Here is a 12,198-nt window from a genome sequence, read left to right on the forward strand (position 1 = left end):
TTGGCCCGAATTTCCTGAATTTCTTCCTTGGGGCAAACCTTGAGTTTGACTTTGCCGAATCTTCACTGATTTTGAAAGTTTATATTACCCTCGATTCATCCTTGAGTGTGAACTTCTGCCGTCTGTGATGTTTAGTTTGGTTTTTTCTATGCTTACTTCTTCATTTCATCCCAATGACGACAAGCAGTTAACAGTGATTTGTGTAATTGTAATATAAAATTGTAGGGGCAAATTGGCTCTTTTAATCCCAGACCCGGCGTGCACTGACCTATTTATGCGTTAAAAATTGTTAAATAGATGTTATCTATTAAAGTATTAAGTTTAGTGGGGTTGTCTTTAAATAGGGTAATTGTGGTGAAGATGAAAAATTCATTGCTTTTTGACACCTTTGACTCTTTTATCTCACAAAATATAATTTGCCATACGTAATGTGTCGAGACAAGAGCGCCAGTTAAACGAGTATTTTTTCCGAAAATCCACCCTTGAAATTAATCTGTATTTATTTGATATTGCTATTTTACAATATTTGTTGAATTTTAATAATGATTTTTCAATATTGTGCAAAGTGTGAGAATGTTTACTGAGTATCGGTACTAGTTTTTAGTTGAAGCTCTGAAGTCCTGAGTTTTGGGAGTTCCAAATTTGTACCTTACTTTGACATTATATTTCGTGCTTCATTTAATTTTGTTGTGAAATCGAATCATTCTGCTTAGGTATCGCGTTAGGTTCAATGTTGATTTTTCTCTCTGGAGTGCAAAGGTTCTTGATGGCTGATTTCGAATATAGCTTTGAAAACAAATATAATTCTTCATGCTAAGGAGTCCTTCATAATAGATGAATGATATTTGTTGAAGTGGATGACACAATAAGGGGATTCCTTGAAAATCCTTGAAAAGCTTTTGTTTTGATTAGTGTTTATAGAAGATCGTCTATCGTTCATATTTCAATGCATTTACTTAAAACTTTCTTATTGTCGTGGTTTGGACAGGATAATGTTTAGTGGTGTGGTCCCGAAATATTTAAAATATATATTTTACAAGGGTCAGTTAAAATATCAGTTTCTGTGTGATTATATTTAGCTCCAAGTATAATATTATATGTTTGTTTAACGAACTTATGATGAATATTTTCAAAATGCATAGTGTGAAGAGTCAGTGTGAGTTGTAATTTCGCATGTGTTATGTTGACTTAAATTAAGAAATTTTCGTGTTTGTAGATAGGAATTTAGGAGGGGATAGTTCAGTGGGTAGGGTGCTGCGCTACTGACCCAGGAAACCTCAGTTCGATTCCGGGTGATGCTCTTGGAACGCTCAGCTACGCCCAATCTGTGTGTGGCTGAAGGTGCTGTGTGGGTATTTTCGGATATCAGATCTTCCTGGGGCATCACAGGCAATACAGGGAAAGAAAATGGCTCCCCTATTTTGAATAATGAATTAGACACGCTGTTGGGTTTAGTTCTAGGTGTGCTCTGTCTGTCAAACCAACCCAATGGTTGATTATTGTTGTCCGTGCATTGAATATTATCAGTTGAAAGTGCTTGAACCATCAACAGTATGGGATCGTAGCCAATTGAGTGAATTTATTGGTTGTGTACAAAAGCTATTCACTTAACAAATTTTATAAAATAGCATTTGGCGTCCTTAATTGAGTGCAAATGTATGTTTCACTGATCTATGATGCAAACCAGATAGTATTCCCTCTCTGATATCTGTTTTGCCACATAATGCACATGACTTTAGGGTTGAAGCATAACTCTGCATCTGCTCAACAAGTGAACTTTTTTGGGTTCTTTCTATGCATTAATCTCAATGAACTAATTTTTTGGATTTGAAGATCTACTAATTGTAGGGTTCAGATTCAATTACTATCATTTGAATTATAAGTGGTATTCAGATCCTTAGTTGAGTGCCCTAATGACTTTCATCGCAGTATTATTTTACCAGATGGGTCATTAAACTGTGGATTCATTGACCCTTCCTCTTATTGCCATGCTGTTACTGTTGCCATGTCTTTCTATTCCCATTTATCCTCTCCCTCATAACATATCTACACCATGTAACAAAATAATGAATTATGTTGTCAGTTCTGTCAGCCCATTAATGCTGTCAGATGCATTTCCAAACAGCTACTACTCCGATAAGTCTTTTAAACCACACATGCAGTTATCACCAGCCAGGTATTTGGTTTAATGGGTGCCATATTATAAAAAGCTGCCCTTGTATGCCTCCTTTTCCTTAAATATCATGACTTTATTCCTGGATGCACTATGTCATAACATTTAAAACTCCTATCTCTGTCAATATTGTCTCTCACTAAAGTATTTTTACTCGTTTACTTTATAAATTTGAATTTATATCAATTGAATCAGTCCTGTCTCAAGAATGAGAAAGTAATTGGATTTACCGATTATGTGTGTTGTGCCACAGTTGGTACACCTGAAAATCACTGTGGGCCTCTCTTATTTTACCAGCCATCAGATTATCATCTCATCAAACCAATGAAAAAAAATTAACATTGGGGTACAGTGAGGAACAAAGTTGAGGGTAATAGCATTGCCACACTCAAAATGACATTCAAGGTTACCAGGAATTTATTTTTCTGAATCTCCAGTTAAGACTTCTCTCTGCTGGTTTCCTTAGTTTATTGAAGTCATGAAACTAGCATACACCCAACCAAATTTTATTTCAAATGGCATCAGTAGGTGCAGTGTTGAAGTTGTTCTATTTCTCCCTTCACTATTTGTCATATTCGTGTGTGGACTATAAATGACCCAGGAATAGCACATTGGCAAAATATATTTGAGATAGGGTGTTATCACTGTTTTCCAAAATCTGTTACTAGGAAAAACTGGTTGATTTAGGATTAATCTATGGCATTTTATTTTTTTGGTGTGATTATTATTTATGTTCATTGCACATGCCTGTGATTGAAATCAGTAGTACCAGCACATGTATGCCTATTTATTGCGAGTATTATTTCTGAAGAAGTTACATTCCCATGGGTTTTTAGCTTAATTAGTGGATTTGAAATTTAGTTATTAGAAGGTAAAATGAAATGAAATAATTGACTTTTTAATTCCACACACTTTTCAATACACTTACAAAGTCAATTATTACAAATACACACTTTACAAAGTCAGCTATTTCATTTCAATATGTTATGCAAATTCCATAAAGTTACGCCTGAGACAGCAAATTATATTAGAAGGTAGGTTGATGACCCTCGTTGGAACTATCAAAGTAATGGCCAGAATTTCTGACAGATTTTGGAAAATGAATGATAAGTGTTTATTTGGTTTTTTTTTACCCAAACCCTTTTACCCTCTTATGCTCTTAATTTTGTTTTCTTTTGGTATTCATATTCTGCATATTCTGTGAGGGGTGCGTGTGTTTAGTAATGTCTCACTAGAGCTGATGATAGCTGCAGCTATATTAAACTGTAAGATAGCCAAAATATAACTTTTACTAATGTGATCCAATTTTATTGGCGAATAACTTTACTGCAATTTAATGGTATGCACCTCTTAGTGTGGTTTTATAATCAATTGAATTGAACAGTAATTTTTATAATTTATATGAGGAAAAATCCATTAAAAAAGGAGTTTTCTGCCTTGATATGGTACTGTATTTTTCTATAACTATCTGTGATTTAAGGTAGAGTTATTAAGCTGCAAAATTAGCTACACCATTTTTTCCAGAATTGTAGCAACACCTATTTCATGAAGTATGTATTTTTTGTGCTCATTAGTTGAATGGGTTGTATGTTAAAATGAACTGGATATAAATAACAGCTGCTTCCAATAACAAGTCAGAAAGGCAGTGATAACTTAAAATCATATTACTGTTGTGAGGAATGTGAGTTTTCATCTCTCTTCTCTTGAAAACAATTCTTTTTAGATAGAAGTTACAGCTAAGTGGATCGATAATAGCTTTATTTAAAAATGGCAAGGGGTATCCAGGATGGGTCCAATATTTCTGGGTCTTAACAGTACAAAAATGTTAATGCCCTGTCCTTGACCAATCTGGGTTGATACATGTGAGTTTTTGCATTTGATGACCCATCATCAGAGCATGAATTGTTTTTCCAAAGGTTTGACAGTCTAGTCCTTCATTTCTAAGCCCCTTGGTCTCTTGAATTTGAATCAGATCACTAGATTAACATCAACATTGTGAAAAAATTTGGTGTGCTAAAATATCAAGAAAAATTATATTATCAAAAAGGAAGATTGCATTAACTGAAGACTGAATATTTGAAATATCCAAAAATGAAATTCGTAAAAACTGTTGTATTTTTTTTCCTAATGTGATTTATACGCACACTAAGCTCGTCTTTATAAGGTCCTTTCAGCTTTTCTTAGCCTAAATTCCTATTTTACCATGAGTAGGTATCAGAAATCACTTAATAAGAGTGTCATGAAATAGTGATTGTAAATGATATATACTTGAACCAAGCAAAGAATCATGAACCAAGAATAGACAGCTAATTCAATGTTTGTTGACTTAAAGCAGTTTCATCCAGCAAAATGAATGGCATCTTTTAGACTTGACTGTAAGATGCTAAGCTCTCCTGATGTGAAATTTTTGTAGTTTTATGCAAATTATGGCTTGAACAATTGAGATATAACCTACTAATGGTTAGTTGTAAATTAGGTCCTTCTATTAACACAATAGTTTTAAGTCTACCATTTTGTCGCGTGGTGGCATGAAGTGGTGAAAAAGAAGTAATACCAATAGTGCAGGAAATAAAAAATATATACTGAGACATAAACAACATACTCTTACAAAAAAAGACATCAATTTATTCTCAGCCTAGTCACAAGCACCCCAATGTTACTTGGGAAGGGCCCTAGGATACTTTTGGGTAGAGCATTCCAATCTTCTATCCAACATTTAAAAAGGAATGCTTTCCTGTAGTAGAGAAATGGCTCTGTGCCTCTATCTTAAAACGATGGTCTTTCGTCGGGTTTTTCCAACCTATCTGAAGTATCTTTCCATGCAGCATCCCGAATATAAGAATGGCATTTACTCTTCAGGTGCGCTTTCTTCTTCCTTAATTCAAACGATTCCATGCCCAATTTTTTAAACATTTTGCCACTCCTAGTCTTTCTTATTAAATTTCCCATTCGGAATCTTGTGGCTAGTTGCTGAACTTTGTTGGATTGTTTAATCTCCCTAGCAAGATAAGGATCCCAAACTGACCTCGGTGTAACAAAAAAAGGTTTTCAAGGAGAAATCTTTTTGGCTATTCTACAGGGCAGCTGTACAAGTAGGCTAATTAATGTTCTTTCTCTCTGCCTGTTTTGTTGTTCCATATTTTTGATAAATATCTCCTCCCTTTCATTTAGAAATAAATGAGGCATATTATATTCCATTTAACATAACTTAATGAGTTGCAATTAATGACAGAGGAAAAAGAGATTTTATAGGAGCAGATATGTTGTGAAGGTACTTAGGTGTTGGGGACTCTTAGTGGTTATCATAATGACTTTATTGAGTCTCCTTTCTTGTATTAAGTGGGTTCTATTTGGGTGATTCTCACCAGTGCACATGTTGACTACTTATTTGGGTCAAAATGTAAACACATTAGATGCACAGAAGTTTGTATGCCATCACGAAAGTCCTGTCACAATCTCTTGTCCTTCCAAGTTGTTGGTGAGTTAGCTCCAACAAGCTACTCCCTGCAATAGGAAACTATTGGAAAGAAGGAAAGTGTCAGGGTGTTATCTTGCTTAAATAAATGAATGATACATATAATTGCTGCTGGTATAGAGGATTTTCCTAGTTCATTTGTGACTGTTTTTAGCTGTTATTATTGACATCAGTCGTTGGTATTTGCCTCCTTAGTTTCATCTTATTGAAAAGTTAGGTGTTAAATCATTATCCACTACAGGTATGTTGGTCAATCTAAGATAGTGAATATTTTCATTCTAATAGTATCACTTTACCTAACATGGTTCAAAATATGATGCTCATACTCACTATCTTACATTTTTGTGTCTTCAACCACTTCATATGGAATTTCATTTAAAACATTTTTTCATTTCATTGGAATTTCTGACGTTTTTGTAGAAATGCTGTGGTTCTCATGTTTAGATGTTATCATGGTTTATTTCAACGAAAATAAAATTGATTCTTTGTGGAAGTGCATTGGAAAAAGTTTGGGAATATCACTCAAGGCCATGGTTATACGTCTTATGAAGATACATTTTTTGTACTGATAATACAATACTGATTAATGAGGGAAACTGGGAATGTAAGGCCTGATGTGAGAAAATCTATCTTGTTGCAATATCTAGCAGATATATTGCTTTAGTGAATGACATTTTATACACTTAACTTTGATGTTGCATAAATGTTATGGTGGAATCACCCCATGCCACATACCCCAGCTTAGAGGTTACCATGTACACAGATGCACGTATGACGTATCACATGAGGAGGGTATACTATATTCCGGATGAAGTTATGTTTTAGTTTTTCCTTTGTTGTCTAATTATTAATCAAAAAGTAAAAGAGCGTGAAGCTGAAGAAATTTCGTTCTTCGTATAAGATATCTTTTTATGTGGGGTTATCAGTACTTGGTACAAATTTTTGTTGGAAAGTGCTCGTCGTCATTCTTCTGTGGTTGGCAGTAAGCTCCTCATAGAACTGATTAAATGGTTGAAGATGAATGTGCAAGAAATAAAAGTTACTTTTTCATCCATAAACCAGTAAAAAAATCTCGAAATTAGGGATATATAGTATTAGTGTGTGCTCAGGCAGGAAATTTCTTGATTTCCGTGGAGTTCAGTGGCCTAAGAAATACCGTGGAATTGTGTCAGTTGATCTGGAAAAATTTAAATTGACAAGCAATCCAACAATTTCAATGATAAAAATCATTCGCCTTGACCGGGATTCGAACCCTGGATCCCTCCATGTCCGGCCGAGTGAGTGCTTTATCCAGTTAAGCTATCGAGCCGGAGGATGTGACTCCTGTTGCGTCAAATGTTAAAAGTTACTGTCGCGGTATCTCCCGCTCTTTCTTGGAATTAAATTGACAAGGATGGGGCCGATTAGCATGAGGAAATTTTAACTTGATAATCCTATGCTTTTAGAAGGCTGTTAGTAGTTAGGAAGAATTGAAGAAGGGAATAATTTGTGGCAAAAAAGTATTTTTTCGTGATACGTTCAAGATAACTATCGTTAGGGGACCTGAAAAGCCTACCTTTAATTGTTTGAATACCTTGAATGAATCCTATTTATGATTTTTTCGGATTAATGTGTTACACGTTCCACCAAATTTGAGTTTCATTCATACCTCTAGTTTTATTGCTTGGCTAATATATGTTTTTTAAAATATTAGATGGGTCATTCATGCACTGCGTATGTAATATCTTTTTACTCGAAAGTCCTACGATTAGTCAACCCCGTCAAACACGTTAGTGGAAAAAGTCTCGGACATGCTTTCAACGGGGAACTAATGGATCGTTTTCATAGGAAAAATAAATCCGCTATTTATGCGAACAAAATTTAGCTCTCATAACTAATTTACGAAGTATTTCAATTCTATACTTCTTTTTAATTTGAAGTTCCGCGGGAATCTTCTTGGAATTTGCACGTCTTCTTGGGCTCTGAGGTTAGGGCAAGAAAATTCAACGCTAGGTCGGAATTCTGTGAAGAAATTAGGTTAGCTGATCGTTCGTGAAATCAGTTCTTCGTAGCCAACCTTAATCTACCGTTAAGCTTGCATGTGCATAACTTGAAAAATGGTTATTTGAAACAGTTGGATAGATCAAGGAACAGATTTTTTCCGCTAACCACAAATCATAATGGGAATTCATTTCCCAATCTCTTTTGCATTCCCCGTTCATTTCAAATGTTGCTTTCGCCCTGGCGACTAACAATGGGGAAGCTTTCAAGATTGTCTATATAAGGTCAGGTGGAGAAAGGGAAGAGTGAGATGGATAGGGTGAAAATCAAGTGCTTCTTACGCGTGGGTAAGGGTAAGTGAAAATGCGAAATTCAATAAAATTGAACGATGGTATATTGAGACGAATTGGGATACTGGTACATTGTATGTGTTGTAATTTGCTGTATCGCAACTTATCCCAATGTCTCAACATCTACACAATACCCCGCCAACCTACATAAGGGCGTGTGGTGGGGGGTGTTAGGGTACTAACCATATATGAACAAATATGAGCGAAAACGGGCATGAGAATATAGTATATTGTGTTCTTTAAGTACTTAGTTATTGTTCATGTACAAAAATAATCTTATACATGCAGAAATTGCGCGTAATGCAGAATGTTTTTTCTATTATTGAATTTGATTATTTAATAAAAGTATTCGAATGCTTGGTTTTGATCTGTTTTAAGTATCGTGAGAGGAAGAACGAGTGCTTGAATATGTCGCTGACGGTGTCTATCTATTTTATTTCATCCCTGTGGTCGAATCTACCAACATAATTCGGTGCCATAATTATTCCCTCAGCGTGGCCAATTGACTCGGTGTACTTCTATTTAAGTGTAAATCTTGCCTGGTCTCTTCGAAAATCAAGAGGCCCCTAGCCAAAATTTTCCGGCATATTCGCTTCTCGTAGCAATTTTTAACGAACTTAGCGGTTTCTCTGAATCGTATCTATATCTTTGACAAACGTTCACCTTCAAAGCCCAAATACTGTAATTTCAAACTTCTTGTGGTCTTACTATGCATCAATTTCAGTGTTAAAATCATTCGCCTTGACCGGGATTTTTACGCTCTGAAATTGTTGCATTGAAATGCAAATCAGCGTATGACTCAGTTAAAAGTTACTGTTGCGGCATCTCCCGCAGTTTCTTGGAAGTGGTCTAATTAAATCGAAATTTAAACCTCCGTCTTAATTCGGAAAAGAAAGAAATACTTGGTTGTTCCACATATATTTTATTAACACGACCTAGGTTTCGACTTACAAAGTCATCATCAGGTAAAGAACAGAAGACCTTTATATAGTGGATAGAGAACTGGAGAGGGGAGGTGTTTGAGAAGAGGGAGGAGGGGAAAGAGAAAGGGAAATGGTGTGTAAGTTTGGGGGGAGGGGGAGAAGACGGTTGTGTATGGCGTCGGGGTGGGAGATTGCGGTTGGGTACTGCTTCAGGGGGGGAAAGGGGCTGAGGAACAGAGGGAGGTCCAGGAGGGGGGAACGGGAGGAATAAGTTAGGTCATTAACTAGAATACCCTTAAGGTGACTATTCTTTGAAATTTCCAACCGTTCCAAGGCATCTAATCTTAAGCCTTTTTTCTCTACATGCAGAATTTTGGGGACAAAGTCACTGGAGTGGTTGTTTTCTATAAGGTGCTGGGCAAAATTGGATGACATATTTCCGTTTTTAAAACAAGCGTAAGTGTTTTGAAGTGCCGTCATTGAGCTGTCTGAAAACCAAGTAAACATTGAAAAATCAGATATTTCCTGGTACCGAACACGCGCCTCTGTCGTGTGAAGACGGCTCCCCATCTGTTCTCCGATCCAAGCGATAATATCGTGTAATTATTGTAGTGCCTCGAATTAATTTGTTTTCGATATAATATCAATCTATGCCTTTGTTTTGCGCGTCGAGTTGCTCGTGAACACGACCTGTTAAGGATGGATTTTGATCACACCCGCGGTGAACGAAAAACTCTTCGTCTTGATTACTCGCTGGTAACATCTCCGGTCATCTTTCCGAAGTGGGAGGCAACATCTGTGCACACACGACGCCCAGTCCAAATTTGGGTTCCCTCTTATCTATCCTTATCGTTCACACAGGGATCGAACCGAAAGCGGGTTCATTCCGATCGGAAATCACTTGAGCGTGTGCTGTTTTATCGTCGTTGCACGGATGATTCCGCCGCGTAAGCTCCCGGGAAACAAGGATTGAGCCAACTTTCCTGCCTTGCGTGCCTGAAGAGAAGTAGCAGAATTAAGAAAAATCACAATCATTTTGGTGCGGCGAAAATAAAATATTGCGTCGAGAAAAATTGCCGATTAAAAGGAAATAATTGTCCATTGAATTCGTAAATGGAAGCAAATTCCCGATTTAAGGTTCCCGAGTAATTTGGAAAAATGAACAACGAATGCCTCCCTTATTACTTAAACGTTGGAAGTCTAAGCTGAACTAAACTGTATAAAGCGGTTGACTTTTGGCCTCATGAAGTATTTTCATTGATCCCATAATAGATCATTTTCAAAAATATTTCATTTATGCTAGAATCAGTTCTCCGTTTGTTGGGTTGAAGCTCGATAGTAGATTTTTTTAGCTCCACACTTTGATTCACGAAAATGACATTTTGGTGCTTGAGTGAGGTCGCCCAACGAAAGTAGCGTATCCGTGCGGTAACAATTTCGAAAATATTTAAAACGTGGCCGGGGTCCCAAATCAACTCAGCACTGTGTTTCTCTTGGAAACCCTTGGCGGGATTACCGCTCCGTCTTTCCGTCCGAAACATAATGGCCCTCCCACTCGAATCCGCTATCGCCTTCCAGATGTTCTTCCTCGAACACGCGCCCAGCGCACGGATCTTCGCGCCCTTGGCAACCCCACCGCACCATCACCGCACCATCCCTTCTCCCCCCCTCCCCGGGCACCTTTTCATGCTGCTCCACCATGTTCTTTCACCTGCTTGACTTTCCTCTCTCTCCCCAGTGCCCCCTCCCCCCCCGAGTTTTTACTCCTGGCTCCTCGCTCTCTTTCTGCCCCTCCAAATATCTTCCTTATGTGTCGCCCGTGTATCGATTGATCGCCCCCGAACTGCATGTGTGTTCCTTCTCTTTGTTTTTTTTCTGCCGTTGGGGTTATGTGCATATATTTGGATCCGATTCGTTTTTTTTCTCACACCGGAAGTCGATCGTCGTTCTATTTTTGCCCTCTCGCGGGATTCTGTGGTGCGTCAGGTCAACGGTAATTTCTTTTGTTTCCGCAGAAAAAAATCTATTCATGCAGTAACTTGCTCGTTGTCATGCTGCTTATCCGCTCAGTTTTGGGGCGAATGGGGAAGCAGGTATTGCGTGACGCAGTGGTAAGCCGTAAGGTTGGTTCGGTATTGTTCAGCTCGCACTTAGCTATACGACGTGTGCACTTTGCAAATTTCGGATGGAGGTAACATTTCCTTCCCCCCCTGCCTGACTATGACTTCAGAGGAAGTCCTGGGACCTTGATATTTTCACAGAAAGTGGTTTTGGTTGGAAGTGTAAGGATCTATCATCCCGATTTGAACTCACTCCCCACCGGTTGGCTGTCAAATGCTCTAGCCTCCCATAATGAACCGAAAATAACGTAATTTTTACTCGTGTCAGCTAGAATGGAAGTTCGGAAGCCGAAAGGTCGAGGGTTCGATTCTCCCTGGTTAGGTTCTGTTTGGGACGCAGTTATGACTTAACCTTTTGGGAACCAATAACCACTGCGTTATCTGTATTACCTAACTCAACTACCACTGCGTCTGTGGAGATCGGGTTGTTGGTTGGGATTCGTTTTTTCAAAATACGCGCGTAACATTTTCAGTTCATTCAGTTGTCATCATTATCAGATGTGCCCTTTAGGAATCACATTAGCAGCCCTTCTATTTAGTTTTACTCTTTGTTTAGATGCGGGGAAATGTGCAGTGGAAGCGTCAATTATTTCAATCATTTTTGCTCTCTCAGAGATTTTGTATTTTTGTCAACTTCAGCCAACCTATTAATCTTCAGCGGAAAGGTCGGGTTGGGAACTCGCCTGTTCTTAAGCTTTGAAAATAAAAACATTCAGGATGGTCAGTTCCTTTCCGTGTGCGACTTCTCCAGAAAGGTCTAACACCCGGAGGATCACGTAGCTTGGGTCTAATTAGGAGTGCACGAAGCTATCGCCCGGATTTGAACCTGAAGCTGTCCGGTCAGTGGCCGAATGCTCCGACCGTAGAGCCTTCATGCCACATTTGTTCGCTCTGGACTGGTTTTGATGATCTATAGGAGTAGAAATTAGACCTCGCACAAATGAAGGAATTTTTCCAGGTGAAGTAAGTATTGTGATGGAAATAATCTTCTAGTCGTCTACGAACCGTAACAATTTTTGCTTAAAAACGATATTCTAATGGGTTTATGTATGATAAATTAATTTTATCCTTATTTTTTCCATTCCGGACGCCGCTGACCTATCTACGTACTTGTGGGATCTCGACGAGCCAATTTTTAGCGGGTCATCAAATGTCCCCGAAGATGAGTCTATATGTT

At 37.9% G+C, this 12,198-nt stretch overlaps 1 protein-coding gene across 1 annotated transcript in view; it reads left to right on the forward strand.

Moving 5' to 3' along the window:
• Positions 1–12,198, forward strand: part of LOC139694250 (partitioning defective protein 6-like) — a 153,836-nt gene that overhangs the window by 798 nt on the left and 140,840 nt on the right. The window lies entirely within an intron of this gene.

This window comes from Hetaerina americana, unplaced genomic scaffold (assembly GCF_022747635.1).
Source record: "Hetaerina americana unplaced genomic scaffold, ioHetAmer1.1.p SCAF_5, whole genome shotgun sequence".
Taxonomy (NCBI): Eukaryota; Metazoa; Arthropoda; class Insecta; order Odonata; family Calopterygidae; genus Hetaerina; species Hetaerina americana.